At 44.8% G+C, this 17808-nt stretch overlaps 1 long non-coding RNA gene across 1 annotated transcript in view; it reads right to left on the bottom strand.

Annotated features, from left to right (window-relative positions):
- Window positions 1-4230: 4230 nt before the first annotated feature.
- LOC307189343 overlaps window positions 4231-17808 on the bottom strand; it is a 497106-nt gene continuing 483528 nt past the window's right edge. The window contains exon 3 of the long non-coding RNA XR_013829159.1: window positions 4231-4393. This is a non-coding gene — a long non-coding RNA (uncharacterized lncRNA). The remainder of the gene's footprint in view (window positions 4394-17808) is intronic.

Below are 17808 nucleotides of genomic sequence, written 5' to 3' on the forward strand. Positions count from 1 at the left end.
GTACAGGGGCATAAACGCAGCCGTGATAGGATTGGAGAGGTTCGGTGAGCAAATGAAGACCCTTTGAAGTCATATTGCATGGTACCCATTCCACGGGTTTCAACTACCCAGGTTTTAGGTATTCTTCCTTCAGCTAAAACATGCATGTGGAACCCAGAGTATGATCAACCGTGTGATCGGGAGACGTGTTCAAATATGTCTCAGTTTTCCTCCCCTGGTACTCGGGTGCAACATTCCAGACGCTTTACTAACACTCTCCGCACTTGGAGAGTCAGCGCCTTTAACCTCCTGTTTGGCACAGTTTGCAATTTCTGCGGAAGATGAACAGGAATAGCGAGAACCAATGAGAGGCTAGCTGGAGGTGTCTGGACGGGCAAATTTAACTCTCATTTCCCACCAGGAAGAGGAAATAACCAAAGGCTCAGTGTGCCGGGCCGGAACCAGATTAGGGCCTGAAGCCATCCTGCGGTGTTGCGGCCAGCTCAAAAGAAAGCGAGTTGAAGAAAGGAGCTCAGGGGCACTGTAATTCACAAACCTGCAGAGTTATAAATGACAGCTATCGTCCAAAAATAGACTGAAGTTAGGCTGCCAAGAGGACTTGAAAGCGGGGCAGAATTGCAGGAAACCGATTTCAGGAGGTAGACTGGAATTGCATTGAAAGCATAGGAAAAGAGGCAGAACGTCCACAATGATGCACTTGGCCAAAAAGGGCGTATGCGTTTTTTCCTGAATATATTCAGGAAAAAACGCATACGCCCTTTTTGGCCAACCAAGCAAGCTTGCAAAGGAAATCTGCACTACAATGAAGTCTCACTTCCCCCTGGTCAAAAGGGCCATCTGAAAAAAGTGTAAAATCCGGAAAGGCAGGACAGGCCATGGAGAACTGGGAGCCTTGTTATGCTGATGGGCGGGATGTAAATTGCCAACAACCACTCGGGAGAAGTGTATGGTGTTTCCTGAAACATCTAAAAAACAAAGCAACAGAACCTAGGGCACTTCCACTTATGGTCCTATAGCTTAGGGAAATTAAAATCAAAAAGACACAGCCACCCCAAAGTTTGGGACGGCTCTGTTTACAAGAACCTCGTTTACAGTACAAGTTCAACATCGCAGAAAGTGAAAAATGGAGAAAGAAGTTGTGGTATTTACTTACAAAGCAATATCACTCAGCAATGAAATCTGTGTCATCAGGCCCTTAGCAGCACAATGAGTGGATTCAGGTATGATGATTCTAACTGAAATAAGTCACACAGAAAAAGAAACATCATAAGATATCAGTAATACACGGAATGTAAACTTGGCTACACAGGAACTGAATTACAGAACAGAACAGGGTCTCAAATTTAGAAAACCAACTTATGCTTGCTTAAGGAGAAAGGTGAGTTGGGGTGCTGCATAAAACCAGAGATTGAAATGAGCACAGATAAAGTTCCTTAAGCCAAATATGGAATAGACAAGAGCTACTCCTTGCTCAATGAAATGGACTCAACACCCCATATTAAACGCCTAAGAATGTACCTGACTAGTAAGTATCTTAAAACCTATGGATTGCTATGTCTCCGAAAGAGAATCAAGCATGTGTACAGGGGCATAAACGCAGCCGTGATAGGATTGGAGAGGTTCGGTGAGCAAATGAAGACCCTTTGAAGTCATATTGCATGGTACCCATTCCACGGGTTTCAACTACCCAGGTTTAAGGTATTCTTCCTTCAGCTAAAACATGCATGTGGAACCCAGAGTATGATCAACCATGTGATCGGGAGACGTGTTCAAATATGTCTCAGTTTTCGTACCCTGGTACTCGGGTGCAACATTCCAGATGCTTTACTAACACTCTCCCGACTTGGAGAGTCAGTCCCTTTAACCTCCTGTTTGGCCCAGTTTGCAATTTCTGTGGAAGATGAACAGGAATAGCGAGAACCAATGAGAGACTAGCTGGAGGTGTCTGGATGGGCAAATTTAACTCTCATTTCCCACAAGGAAGAGGAATTAACCAAAGGCTCAGCGTGCCGGGCCGGAACCAGATTAGGGCCTGAAGCCATCCTGCGGTGTTGCGGCCAGGTCACAAGAAAGCAAGTTGAAGAAAGGAGCTCAGGGGCACTGTAATTCACAAACCTGCAGAGTTATAAATGAGAGCTATCGTCCAAAAATAGACTGAAGTAAGGCTGCCAAGAGGACTTGAAAGCGGGGCAGAATTGCAGGAAACCGATTTCAGGAGGTAGACGGGAATTGCATTGAAAGCATAGGAAAAGAGGCAGAACGTCCACAATGATGCACTTGGCCAAAAAGGGCGTATGCGTTTTTTCCTGAATATATTCAGGAAAAAACGCATACGCCCTTTTTGGCCAACCAAGCAAGCTTGCAAAGGAAATCTGCACTACAATGAAGTCTCACTTCCCCCGGTCAAAAGGGCCATCTGAAAAAAGTGTAAAATCCAGAAAGGCAGGACAGGCCATGGAGAACTGGGAGCCTTGTTATGCTGATGGGCGGGATGTAAATTACCAACAGACACTCAGGAGAAGTGTATGGTGTTTCCTGAAACATCTAAAAAACAAAGCAACAGAGCCTAGGGCACTGCCACTTATGGTCCTATAGCATAGGGAAATTAAAATCAAAAAGACACAGCCACCCCAAAGTTTGGGACGCCTCTGTTTTCAAGAACTTCGTTTACAGTACAAGTTCAACATCGCAGAAAGTGAAAAATGGATAAAGAAGTTGTGGTATTTACTTACAAAGCAATATCACTCAGCAATGAAATCTATGTCATCAGGCCCTTAGCAGCACAATGAGTGGATTCAGGTATGATGATTCTAACTGAAATAAGTCACACAGAAAAAGAAACATCATAAGATATCAGTAATACACGGAATGTAAACTTGGCTACACAGGAACTGAATTACAGAACAGAACAGGGTCTCAAATTTAGAAAACCAACTTATGCTTGCTTAAGGGGAAAGGTGAGTTGGGGTGCTGCATAAAACCAGAGATTGAAATGAGCACAGATAAAGTTCCTTAAGCCAAATATGGAATAGACAAGAGCTACTCCTTGCTCAACGAAATGGACTCAACACCGCATATTAAACGCCTAAGAATGTACCTGACTAGTAAGTATCTTAAAACCTATGGATTGCTATGTCTCCGAAAGAGAATCAAGCATGTGTACAGGGGCATAAACGCAGCAGTGATAGGATTGGAGAGGTTCGTGAGCAAATGATGACCCTTTGAAGTCATATTGCATGGTACCCATTCCACGGGTTTCAACTACCCAGGTTTTAGGTATTCTTCCTTCAGCTAAAACATGCATGTGGAACCCAGAGTATGATCAACCATGTGATCGGGAGACGTGTTCAAATATGTCTCAGTTTTCGTACCCTGGTACTCGGGTGCAACATTCCAGATGCTTTACTAACACTCTCCCCACTTGGAGAGTCAGCGCCTTTAACCTCCTGTTTGGCACAGTTTGCAATTTCTGCGGAAGATGAACAGGAATAGCGAGAACCAATGAGAGACTAGCTGGAGGTGTCTGGACGGGCAAATTTAACTCTCATTTCCCACGAGGAAGAGGAAATAACCAAAGGCTCAGCGTGCCGTACCGGAACCAGATTAGGGCCTGAAGCCATCCTGCGGTGTTGCGGCCAGCTCAAAAGAAAGCGAGTTGAAGAAAGGAGCTCAGGGGCACTGTAATTCACAAACCTGCAGAGTTATAAATGACAGCTATCGTCCAAAAATAGACTGAAGTAAGGCTGCCGAGAGGACTTGAAAGCGGGGCAGAATTGCAGGAAACCGATTTCAGGAGGTAGACTGGAATTGCATTGAAAGCATAGGAAAAGAGGCAGAACGTCCACAATGATGCACTTGGCCAAAAAGGGCGTATGCGTTTTTTCCTGAATATATTCAGGAAAAAACGCATACGCCCTTTTTGGCCAACCAAGCAAGCTTGCAAAGGAAATCTGCACTACAATGAAGTCTCACTTCCCCGCGGTCAAAAGGGCCATCTGAAAAAAGGGTAAAATCCAGAAAGGCAGGACAAGCCATGGAGAACTGGGAGCCTTGTTATGCTGATGGGCGGGATGTAAATTGCCAACAGACACTCGGGAGAAGTGTATGGTGTTTCCTTAAACATCTAAAAAACAAAGCAACAGAGCCTAGGGCACTGCCACTTATGGTCCTATAGCTTAGGGAAATTAAAATCAAAAAGACACAGCCACCCCAAAGTTTGGGACGCCTCTGTTTACAAGAACCTCGTTTACAGTACAAGTTCAACATCGCAGAAAGTGAAAAATGGATAAAGAAGTTGTGGTATTTACTTACAAAGCAATATCACTCAGCAATGAAATCTATGTCATCAGGGCCTTAGCAGCACAATGAGTGGATTCAGGTATGATGATTCTAACTGAAATAAGTCACACAGAAAAAGAAACATCATAAGATATCAGTAATACACGGAATGTAAACTTGGCTACACAGGAACTGAATTACAGAACAGAACAGGGTCTCAAATTTAGAAAACCAACTTATGCTTGCTTAAGGGGAAAGGTGAGTTGGGGTGCTGCATAAAACCAGAGATTGAAATGAGCACAGATAAAGTTCCTTAAGCCAAATATGGAATAGACAAGAGCTACTCCTTGCTCAACGAAATGGACTCAACACCGCATATTAAACGCCTAAGAATGTACCTGACTAGTAAGTATCTTAAAACCTATGGATTGCTATGTCGCCGAAAGAGAATCAAGCATGTGTACAGGGGCATAAACGCAGCAGTGATAGGATTGGAGAGGTTCGTGAGCAAATGAAGACCCTTTGAAGTCATATTGCATGGTACCCATTCCACGGGTTTCAACTACCCAGGTTTAAGGTATTCTTCCTTCAGCTAAAACATGCATGTGGAACCTAGAGTATGATCAACCATGTGATCGGGAGACGTGTTCAAATATGTCTCAGTTTTCGTACCCTGGTACTCTGGTGCAACATTCCAGACGCTTTACTAACACTCTCCCCACTTGGAGAGTCAGTCCCTTTAACCTCCTGTTTGGCCCAGTTTGCAATTTCTGTGGAAGATGAACAGGAATAGCGAGAACCAATGAGAGGCTAGCTGGAGGTGTCTGGACGGGCAAATTTAACTCTCATTTCCCACCAGGAAGAGGAATTAACCAAAGGCTCAGCATGCCGGGCCGGAACCAGATTAGGGCCTGAAGCCATCCTGCGGTGTTGTGGCCAGGTCACAAGAAAGCGAGTTGAAGAAAGGAGCTCAGGGGCACTGTAATTCACAAACCTGCAGAGTTATAAATGAGAGCTATTGTCCAAAAATAGACTGAAGTAAGGCTGCCAAGAGGACTTGAAAGCGGGGCAGAATTGCAGGAAACCGATTTCAGGAGGTAGACTGGAATTGCATTGAAAGCATAGGAAAAGAGGCAGAACGTCCACAATGATGCACTTGGCCAAAAAGGGCGTATGCGTTTTTTCCTGAATATATTCAGGAAAAAACGCATACGCCCTTTTTGGCCAACCAAGCAAACTTGCAAAGGAAATCTGCACTACAATGAAGTCTCACTTCTCCCCGGTCAAAATGTCCATCTGAAAAAAGGGTAAAATCCAGAAAGGCAGGACAGGCCATGGAGAACTGGGAGCCTTGTTATGCTGATGGGCGGGATGTAAATTGCCAACAGACACTCAGGAGAAGTGTATGGTGTTTCCTGAAACATCTAAAAAACAAAGCAACAGAGCCTAGGGCACTTCCACTTATGGTCCTATAGTTTAGGGAAATTAAAATCAAAAAGACACAGCCACCCCAAAGTTTGGGACGCTTCCGTTTACAAGAACCGCGTTTACCGTACAAGTTCAATATCACAGAAAGTGAAAAATGGATAAAGAAGTTGTGGTATTTACTTACAAAGCAATATCACTCAGCAATGAAATCTGTGTCATCAGGCCCTTAGCAGCACAATGAGTGGATTCAGGTATGATGATTCTAACTGAAATAAGTCACACAGAAAAAGAAACATCATAAGATATCACTAATACACGGAATGTAAACTTGGCTACACAGGAACTGAATTACAGAACAGAACAGGGTCTCAAATTTAGAAAACCAACTTATGCTTGCTTAAGGGGAAAGGTGAGTTGGGGTGCTGCATAAAAGTAGAGATTGAAATGAGCACAGATAAAGTTCCTTAAGCCAAATATGGAATAGACAAGAGCTACTCCTTGCTCAACGAAATGGACTCAAAACCGCATATTAAACGCCTAAGAATGTACCTGACTAGAAAGTATCTTAAAACCTATGGATTGCTATGTGTCCGAAAGAGAATCAAGCATGTGTACAGGGGCATAAACGCAGCAGTGATAGGATTGGAGAGGTTTGGTGAGCAAATGAAGACCCTTTGAGGTCATATTGCATGGTACCCATTACACGGGTCTTAACTCTCCAGGTTTAAGGTATTCTTCCTTCAGCTAAAACATGCATGTGGAACCCAAGTATGATCAACCATGTGAACGGGAGACGTGTTCAAATATGTCTCAGTTTTCCTCCCCTGGTACTCGGGTGCAACATTCCAGACACTTTACTAACACTCTCCCCACTTGGAGAGTCAGCGCCTTTAACCTCCTGTTTGGCCCAGTTTGCAATTTCTGCGGAAGATGAACAGGAATAGCGAGAACCAATGAGAGACTAGCTGGAGGTGTCTGGACGGGCAAATTTAACTCTCATTTCCCACCAGGAAGAGGAAATAACCAAAGGCTCAGCGTGCCGTGCTGGAACCAGATTAGGGCCTGAAGCCATCCTGCGGTGTTGCGGCCAGGTCACAAGAAAGCGAGTTGAAGAAAGGAGCTCAGGGGCACTGTAATTCACAAACATGCAGAGTTATAAATGACAGCTATCGTCCAAAAATATACTGAAGTAAGGCTGCCAAAAGGACTTGAAAGCGGGGCAGAATTGCAGGAAACCGATTTCAGGAGGTAGACTGGAATTGCATTGAAAGCATAGGAAAAGAGGCAGAACGTCCACAATGATGCACTTGGCCAAAAAGGGCGTATGCGTTTTTTCCTGAATATATTCAGGAAAAAACGCATACGCCCTTTTTGGCCAACCAAGCAAGCTTGCAAAGGAAATCTGCACTACAATGAAGTCTCACTTCCCCCCGGTCAAAAGGGCCATCTGAAAAAAGGGTAAAATCCAGAAAGGCAGGACAGGCCATGGAGAACTGGGAGCCTTGTTATGCTGATGGGCGGGATGTAAATTGCCAACAACCACTCTGGAGAAGTGTATGGTGTTTCCTGAAACATCTAAAAAACAAAGCAACAGAACCTAGGGCACTTCCACTTATGGTCCTATAGCTTAGGGAAATTAAAATCAAAAAGACACAGCCACCCCAAAGTTTGGAACGGCTCTGTTTACAAGAACCTCGTTTACAGTACAAGTTCAACATCGCAGAAAGTGAAAAATGGATAAAGAACTTGTGGTACTTACGTACAATGCAGTTTCACTCAGCAATGAAATCTATGTCATCAGGCCCGTAGCAGCATAATGAGTGGATTCAGGTACGATGATTCTAACTGAAATAAGTCACACAGAAAAAGAAACATCATAAGATATCAGTAATACACGGAATGTAAACTTGGCTATACAGGAACTGAATTACAGAACAGAACAGGGTCTCAAATTTAGAAAACCAACTTATGCTTGCTTAAGGGGAAAGGTGAGTTGGGGTGCTGCATAAAACCAGAGATTGAAATGAGCACAGATAAAGTTCCTTAAGCCAAATATGGAATAGACAAGAGCTACTCCTTGCTCAACGAAATGGACTCAAAACCCCATATTAAATGCCTAAGAATGTACCTGACTAGTAAGTATCTTAAAACCTATGGATTGCTATGCCTCCAAAAGAGAATAAAGCATGTGTACAGGGGCATAAACGCAGCAGTGATAGGATTGGAGAGGTTCGGTGAGCAAATGAAGACCCTTTGAAGTCATATTGCATGGTACCCATTACACGGGTCTCAACTCTCCAGGTTTAAGGTATTCTTCCTTCAGCTAAAACATGCATGTGGAACCCAGAGTATGATCAACCATGTGAACGGGAGACGTGTTCAAATATGTCTCAGTTTTCCTCCCCTGGTACTCGGGTGCAACATTCCAGACGCTTTACTAGCACTCTCCCGACTTGGAGAGTCAGTCCCTTTAACCTCCTGTTTGGCCCAGTTTGCAATTTCTGCGGAAGATGAACAGGAATAGTGAGAACCAATGAGAGGCTAGCTGGAGGTGTCTGGACGGGCAAATTTAACTCTCATTTCCCACCAGGAAGAGGAATTAACCAAAGGCTCAGCATGCCGGGCCGGAACCAGATTAGGGCCTGAAGCCATCCTGCGGTTTTGCGGCCAGCTCACAAGAAAGCGAGATGAAGAAAGGAGCTTAGGGGCACTGCAATTGACAAACCAGCAGAGTTATAAATGACAGCTATAGTCCAAAAATAGACTGAAGTAAGGCTGCCAAGAGGACTTGAAAGTGGGGCAGAATTGCAGGAAACCGATTTCAGGAGGTAGACTGGAATTGCATTGAAAGCATAGGAAAAGAGGCAGAACGTCCACAATGATGCACCTGGCCAAAAAGGGCGTATGCGTTTTTTCCTGAATATATTCAGGAAAAAACGCATACGCCCTTTTTGGCCAACCAAGCAAGCTTGCAAAGGAAATCTGCACTACAATGAAGTCTCACTTCCCCCCGGTCAAAAGGGCCATCTGAAAAAAGTGTAAAATCCAGAAAGGCAACAGGCCATGGAGAACTGGGAGCCTTGTTATGCTGATGGGTGGGATGTAAATTGCCAACAGCCACTCCGGAGAAGTGTATGGTGTTTCCTGAAACATCTAAAAAACAAAGCAACAGAGCCTAGTGCACTTCCACTTATGGTCCTATAGCTTAGGGAAATTAAAATCAAAAAGACATAGCCACCCCAAAGTTTGGGACGCCTCTGTTTACAAGAACCTCATTTACCGTACAAGTTCAATATCACAGAAAGTGAAAAATGGATAAAGAATTTGTGGTACTCATGTACAAAGCAATATCACTCAGCAATGAAATCTATGTCACCAGGCCCATAGCAGCATAATGAGTGGATTCGGGTATGGTGATTCTAACTGAAATAAGTCTAACAGAAAAAGAAACATCAAAAAATATCACTAATACATGGAATTTAAACTTGGCTACAGAGGAACTGAATTACAAAACAGAACAGGGTCTCAAATTTAGAAAACCAACTTATGCTTGCTTAAGTGGAAAGGTGAGTTGGGGTGCTGCATAAAACCAGAGACTGAAATGAGCAAAGATAAAGTTCCTTAAGCCAAATATGGAATAGACAAGAGCTACTCGTTGCTCAACGAAATGGACTCCACACCCCATATTAAACGCCTAAGAATATACCTGACTAGTAAGTATCTTAAAACCTATGGATTGCTATGTCTCCAAAAGAGAATCAAGCATGTGTACAAGGGTCATAAACGCAGCAGTGATAGGATTGGAGAGATTCGGTGAGCAAATGAAGACCCTTTGAAGTCATATTGCATGGTACCCATTCCATGGGTCTCAACTCTCCAGGTTTAAGGTATTCTTTCTTCAGCTAAAACATGCATGTGGAACCCAGAGTATGATCAACCGTGTGATCGGGAGACATGTTCAAATATGTCTCAGTTTTCATCCCCTGGTACTTCGGTGCAACATTCCAGACACTTTACTAACACTCTCCCCACTTGGAGAGTCAGTGCCTTTAACCTCCTGTTTGGCCCAGTTTGCAATTTCTGCGGAAGATGTACAGGAATAGGGAGAACCAATGAGAGACAAGCGGGAGGTGTCTGGATTGGCAAATTTAACTCTAATTTCCCACCAGGAAGAGGAATTAACCAAAGGCTCAGCGTGCCATGCCGGAACCAGATTAGGGCCTGAAGCCATCCTGCGGTGTTGCGGCCAGGTCACAAGAAAGCGAGTTGAAGAAAGGAGCTCAGGGGCACTGTAATTCACAAACCTGCAGAGTTATAAATGACAGCTATCGTCCAAAAATATACTGAAGTAAGGCTGCCAAGAGGACTTGAAAGCGGGGCAGAATTGCAGGAAACCGATTTCAGGAGGTAGACTGGAATTGCATTGAAAGCATAGGAAAAGAGGCAGAACGTCCACAATGATGCACTTGGCCAAAAAGTGCGTATGCGTTTTTTCCTGAATATATTCAGGAAAAAACGCATACGCCCTTTTTGGCCAACCAAGCAAGCTTGCAAAGGAAATCTGCACTACAATGAAGTCTCACTTCCCCCCGGTCAAAAGGGCCATCTGAAAAAAGTGTAAAATCCAGAAAGGCAGGACAGGCCATGGAGAACTGGGAGCCTTGTTATGCTGATGGGCGGGATGTAAATTGCCAACAACCACTCGGGAGAAGTGTATGGTGTTTCCTGAAACATCTAAAAAACAAAGCAACAGAACCTAGGGCACTTCCACTTATGGTCCTATAGCTTAGGGAAATTAAAATCAAAAAGACACAGCAACCCCAAAATTTGGGACGGCTCTTTTTACAGGAATCTCTTCTACGGCACAAGTTAAATATCCCAGAGAGCAAATAATGGATAAAGAAGTTGCGGTACTTCTGTACAACAGAATACCACTCAGCAATGAAATCTATGTCACCAGGCCCGTACCAGCATAATGAGTGGATTGAGGCACGATGATTCTAAGTGAAATAAGTCACACAGAAAAAGAAACATCATAAGGTATCACTAATACACGGAATGTGAACTTGGCTACACATGAACTGAATTACAAAACAGAACAGGGTCTCAAGTTTAGAAAACCAACTTATGCCTGCTTAAGGGGGAAGGTGAGTTGGGGTGCTGCATAAAAGCAGAGTTTGAAATTAGCACAGATACCGTTCCATAAGCCAAATATGTAATAGACAAGAGCTACCCCTTGCTCAACGAAATGGATTCAACAATGAGGTATCACCTCACACCTGGTAGAATAGGCATCATTGAAAATCTACAAACAAAAAATGCTGGAAAGGGTGTGGAGAAAAGGAACCCTCTTCCACTATTGTTGGGAATATAAATTGATACAGTCATTATGGAGAACAATATGGAATTTCTTAAGAAACTAACAATAGAATTACCATATGATACAGCAATCCCAGTACTGGACATATACCCAGACAAAACCATAAATCAAAAAGAGTCATTCACCGCAATGTTCATTGCATCACTATTTACAATATCGAGGTAATGGAAGCAACCTAAATGCCCACAGACAGACGAATGCATAAAGCTGTGGTACATATATAAAATGGAATATTACTAAGCCATGAAAAGGAATGAAATTGGGTCATTTGTAGAGACGTCGATGGATCTAGAGACTGTCATACAGAGTGAAGTAAGTCAGAAGGAGAAAAACAAATCTTGTATATTCATGCATATATGTGGAACCTAGAAAAACTGTACAGATTAACCATTTTGCAAGGCATAAATAGAGCAACAGATGTAGACAACAAACGTATGGACAACAAGGGGGGAAAGCTGTTGGGGGGGTGGTGGTGGGAGGAGTTGAGAGACTGGGATTGGCATGTATACATTTATATGTATAAAATAGATAACCAATAAGAACCTGCTGTATAAAAATATAAAATAAAATTCAAAATTAAAAAGAAGTAAAATTTAAAAAATAAAACAGAAAAAACAATTATTCCCTGCACATACATGTATTTATATGAATAAATTATTTCCATGCTTATATCTGTAAATACAAAAAAGAGGAATAAAATCTACCTTGAACCAAAAACGAAAAAGAGAAAAAAAACACAGAACCCACCAGTTCCACAGAGGAAAACCGTATCAGGGCACTTGCTCCAGTTGTAAACAATTCTGAAGTTGGTCAGTGGTGGGGAATCGTCTCCCATTCAGCCAGCAGCCCCCACGCAACAAGCGTCCTCATTGCAAAGCTGGGGCACCGTGCCGAGGCATCTGTGAGTAAACGTGAGCTGAGCCCCAGGCCAGTTGCTGCTGAACTATTCCCACCCGTCCCAGGTAAAACACCTGAATATATACAAGGACTTGAAAGCCTAGAGGAAGGGCCATAGAGCCACACGAGTGACAGCATGCCGGCCGACTTGGTGCCTGCAGGCCAGCCAGGATGGTCCTGGCCCTGGGTGCTCTTCTGGAAGATTTCCATTTCCCTGCCTGAGATACCCGTCCTGTCCCTGCCCCCACTGCTTTTTTCCTTCCTCACCTCTGCCCAGGGAGAAATTCCAGCAGCAGGTATGGGTGACACATCCTCTTCTTTAGCAGGTGGCAGCCTGGCAACTGCTGCAGAAAGTCCAGCAGAGCCCCACTCACACTGGGCCACCCACAAAGCCGTGGCCTCTCACTCCCTCCCACCAGCCCAGCCCCGAGACTGCTGACAGGGCAGAGAAAATGGCGTCAGGCACGGCTGCAGGGGCTCTTGCTGCCTGGAGTGGTATTTATATTGATCTCAACCCAGGCACACCTGGGGAGGGCTGGCCGGCACGGTAAGGCTGCCCAGCTCAGCCAATCATCACCCCTCAGGGGCTCACAGTTGCAGAAAATGGAACTTGCTGAACCGGCCAGGTCCAAGGAACAGGTGTGGGCTCCTGAGAGTCAGGATAGACAAGGGGCTGCAGCTTTGGCTTGTTTTCTAATCATTTTATCTGGCCCATGAGTGGGAGACAACTTCAAGAAAACCCTCTCCTAATGAGAGGAACCCAGGAGTCAGGGAGAGGAGGGGTGGGTCGTGGTTGGAGACAGAGGCCTGGTGCCCCGGGTGCGGTGGAAGTCTCTGGAAGACCAGGTGGAGGGAGGCCTCACGGAGTGATGCCCAGGGTCACAGACCTGTTGCAGCTGCTGTTTGTTAGTTCAAGTCCTGCTCTGAGGTGCTCTGTGTCAGCTCTGAGCGACAGGTGAGCTGGGGGTGCTCTGCAATGAGGGCTATGTGCACGGTTCCTGTGTGCCCAGCCCTGCCACGGTAGCTGCAAGGGTAGCTCTGTATCCTGGGAGGGGCCTGACCACGAGAGCCCCATGGGCTGGGGTGGGGGTGGGGTACCTGCCCAGGTGAGCTCCATATTCTGGGATTGGTCTGACCACGAGAGCCCCATGGGCTGCTGGGGACCTGGTAAAGGATGTCAGGACAGTCAGTGAAGCCACCGAGGATATACCTCCAGTTGCTCCTAATTCCTACACCCTGCTGGTCATTCTACCAACCACCAGGACATGGTATTCTGTATTAGTCTTCAATGATGCCTTCTTTTGTATTCCATTAGTCCCAGAGTCACAAGAAATTTTGGCTTGTGAGTGGCAGGACTCAACATACAACTAAAACAATACTTCCGGGCCGTCTGGCCCCAAGGGTGCAAAAATTCCCACACCATCTTTGGGGAAAGCTTAGCTAAAGACCTAAAAGTTCTACCTCTGGAAAAGGAAACCCTCCTTCAATATGCAGACGACATTCTGATCACCAGCCCTACTAAGGAGGCCTCTGAACTACCAAGCCAATAAAGGATAGAAGTTGTCCAAGAAAAAGCTCAAATATCACAGACTGCGGTGACCTGCCTGGGCTTCATTCTCACAGAAGGTCAGAGAAGCCCATCCCAGGAAAGGGAAGAAACCATTTTCAGCCTTACCCCTTTCTAAAACTAGAAGACAGCTTAGGGGTTCCTGGGGAGGCCAGGGTTTGCTGCTTCTGGATCCCTAACTACAGTCTACTAGCTGGGCCTCTATATGAAACACTGAAAGGAAAAGATGATGATCCTTTTGAATAGAATCCAGAAGTGACCTTTCAAGAATGGAAAGAGCAGTCAATTCAGACCCTTGCCCTGGAACTCCCTAATTTAGCTAAACCCTTTGATCTTTACAATCCCGGTGAAAGGTGAATCGCCATTGGAGAATTAGTGCAAAAACTGGGACCACTTGAAATGGAACAATGCAAGAATGCCATCCAGGTAGGATAAACTACGGTCACTAAGGGGCTTGGCCCACTGCCACATCTGGCCAAGATACTGGCGGTATCTAAAAACCTGGAAATCAGCAGCCCAAAAGGCCACCTCCCTCCTAAGGGAAAAGGACCCCACGTGGTGATCCTAACCACCAACCATGCCCTGAAGTTGCAGGGTTCGCTCCGTGGGCACACCGACCTCGAGTGAGGAGGCCCTCCAACTCCAACATCCAGAGAGATAACCGGGGGCAACAGGGCACCATGACGACTCGTGTGAACATCACTTGACCTGGAGTTTCTCTCATAAAACAACAAGAGTGTGTCCCAAAAGAGTAGACTACTGCTTGCAGGACTTACTGCACCCAGAGGGGAGCTAATAATCTTGGCGGGGGAACAGTATACCACACTGTCACCATAGAAAAGCCTACAGACACCATGATGATGGTGGCCAATAAGACCGGCTGGACTCCTGTTTACTTCAAAAGGCTGTTGACTCAGTAGCCATCATGGTCCTTGGTCACCACTGACCCTGGACTGTCTGGGAGTTGAGCGGGCAGGGCTCTGACACCTGGTGCTGTTTGTACGTTAATTCAGGGGCCTAATTGAAGAAAGCGCAGACTACTGGTCAGAGCATCTAGGCTGGCAGAGACGGTCAGCCTAAGGTGGCCGAACAAATGTGGGGTGGAGTGAAACCGGCCCCCACAGCGTCTCTGCACATCTCTTTCCTGGACCCTTAAAGGTCATTAGAATCTATAACACTTCCAATGCTGGTGCTCAGGTGGACGAGCAGGGAGGCAGGGGTCCTGGGGACAATCAACGTCACCGGGAGGCTGCTGGGGAGAAGCTCTGACCCTCGCCCCAGGGTATGAGGGCTCCCAACTCAGCACTCAGCAGTTACAGAAGAAGGGTCTGCACCCTCAGCACTCCAAGAATGAGGAACGGGACAAAAGGCAGAGGAGGGGTTTGTCCCCAGCAAAGCCCATTAAAAATCCCTGGGAGATAAAAATAGAATCTGGGCAATAAAGTCAAGTCTAACCTTTTTTATCCTTTGTGCTTTGTCTAATTTCACGTGCTCCTAGGGTCCCACATGCAGAGGTTCCACACCCGGCACTTCAGACCAGATTTCCTAGTGCAGAATGGCTGGGTCGACACCTCAGCTCCTGGGGCCCAGTGCAGACTCCACGATATAGAGCCTGAGCTACAGCCAACCCGGCCCTCGAGAGCTCCGCCGCCTCCCTCCCTCCCACTGACTCTGACAGGATCTCTACACAGCAGCCCAGCCCACAGCCCACGGGGTAGTGCATGCTCTCACCTCTCCATTCTCTGATCAAAATATAAAGTTTCCTTTGCTTGTGAACCAAACTCAGTCTCGATCTGTTGGCCCCAATGACACTGGGCAGGGGGACACTTGTTGGGGTCCACTCTGGAGGATCAGTAACAGAAATTGAGACTATTGTAACCTCAATGAACAGATGTGTGAGCCAAACTGTAGTTATCATAGAACAGTGTATAAGGCTCGGGTAAAATAAGATGTTTTTAACACTTCCATTTGATATTTCCATCACTTTTTATAAGCAAGTTCAGTGAAAAGGTTTGTCTTATTTGTCAGGTCAATATTAGAGAAACGAAGTGATTTCTTTCCAAGGATGTACAGCTAATAATCTTGGTTAAACCTTCAATCTTGTTTTAAATGCTTTTCCATTGAAAATGATACCTCTCTTTCAGCTCCCCCATTTCTGAGAAGTATAAAATCTTATAATTTATTATTACCAAAGGGGAAAGGTGGGAGGAGGGATAAATTAACAGTTTGGAATGAACACATACACACTGCTATGTATAAAATAGATCATCAACAAGGAACTACTGTATAGCACAGGGAACTACACTCAACATTTTGCAATAACCTATAAGGGGAAATAATCTGAAAAAGAATAGATATTTTTATTGACATCATCTATCAATGACAGTTAAAGTGTAGCCTAAGGGAAGCTGGTGGTGAGTGCTTCTGACCCTGAAGACTTCAATCATCTAAAGTTTGGACTCTGCCTACTTCCCAAGGCCCTTAATGAACATATGTGTAGCTGTAGCTTAAAAACTTCCCCAGTTTGGGTTTCGGGGAGACACTGATTTTGAAAAAGCCCTGGTGTTCTCCTTACATGAATGGGACTCTTCCTACTGCTAAAACATGTCTGTCACACCCAGAGGATGGTATACCATCTGATCGGGAAGAGTTTGGAAAAGGCATCTCATCTCCTCATCTCCTGGTGCTCGGGTTCACACCTCCAGCGTCTTTACTAACAGTCTCCCCACTTGGAGATGTCAGCACTGTCAACATCCTGTTGCGTACAGTTTGGAATTTGTCCAGAGGATGAAGCGGAAGAATGAGGAACAATGAGAGACAAGTCCTAGGTGTTCAGACAGGCACATGTCACTCTAATTTCCAATCAGGAAGACGAATTGACCAAAGGCTAGGGTTGCCCATGGAAACAGTATAGGGCTTGAGGAAATCCCGCTGCTTTGTGGCCAGTTCCCATAAACACGAGTTGAACAATGGAACTCAGGGGCAGTAAAATTCACAAAACTGCAGAGTTGAAAATATCCATCACTGAAAAATGTCTTGAGGAAAGTCAGAGAAAAGGACTTGTAAGCAAGGGAGAATGGCAGGAAAGGGATTTGAGGAGGTAGAAAGGACTCGCCATTAAGCACAAGAAAAGGAGCTGAACATTGCCAACATTGCAGTTGGCCAAAAAGGGTGTATGCGTTCTTTTCTGTATATATTCAAGAAAAGGGCATACACTTTTTTAGCCAACCAAACAGGTGGGCACTGGAAGTCAATACTACAAAAGATATCACTTCGCATCAGTCAGAAGAGCCATCCTCATAAAGCGTAAACAACAGAAATGCAGGACAGGGCAACGAGAAGAGGGAGCCCTGTGAGACTTATAGTGGAAATGTATATTGCCAACGGCCATTCTGGAGAAGAGTATTGTGTTTACTAAAGCATCTAAAAAATGAGCTACAGAGCATAGGGCACTTGCACTCATGGGCGTATATCTTGGGAAAAACAAAAATCGAGAGGACACAGGCACCCCAATGTTTACCCCCTCTCTGTTTAAAAGATCCTCGACTAGGATATAACTTAAATGTCTCTGGAGGGAAAAAATGGATAGAGATGTGGTACTTAGGTAGAGTGGAATATTATTCAGCCTGGAAATCAATGAAATATGGCCAGTTGTAACGACTCCGGAGGAGTTACGTATGATCATTCTAAGTGACAGAATTCAAAAAGAAAAAGACACATATCATAAGATATCACTTAAAGGTGGAATCCAAAATGGCTACACATGAAATAAATTACAAAACAAAAACATAGTCAAATATGTAGAAAACACGCATAAGGCTGCTAAACGGGAAAGGTGGGGAGGGGTGAGGCATCATCCAGGAGGTTGAAATTAGCAAAGATACCATTCCAAATACCAAACTGATAATCAACAAGGCCTACACGGTAGCTAAAAGAACTGCACTCAGCACACTCAAGTCACCGGAAAAGAATATATACGACTGGTAAGAATCTGAAAAAGAATTTATTGATGTCTCTCTGTACGTGAATCAAGTGGATGTACAGCAGCAAGAAACAGAGCTTTGAAAATCAGCTGTAACCAATATAGTAATAAATTGAAAAAAATAAACGACAGAGAGACAGAGAAAACCTCTTACAACTTTTCCTCAGGGACGGTGATGCAACATGGATTGAACACATCTAGACCCACAGCAGGATGAGACATAAGGCTGGAAACTGTTTGCGCTAAGAGAAATGTGAGGTTGGGTGAGGAAATGCA

This window comes from Stenella coeruleoalba (genome assembly GCF_951394435.1).
Source record: "Stenella coeruleoalba genome assembly, chromosome: 7".
Lineage (NCBI taxonomy): Eukaryota > Metazoa > Chordata > Mammalia > Artiodactyla > Delphinidae > Stenella > Stenella coeruleoalba.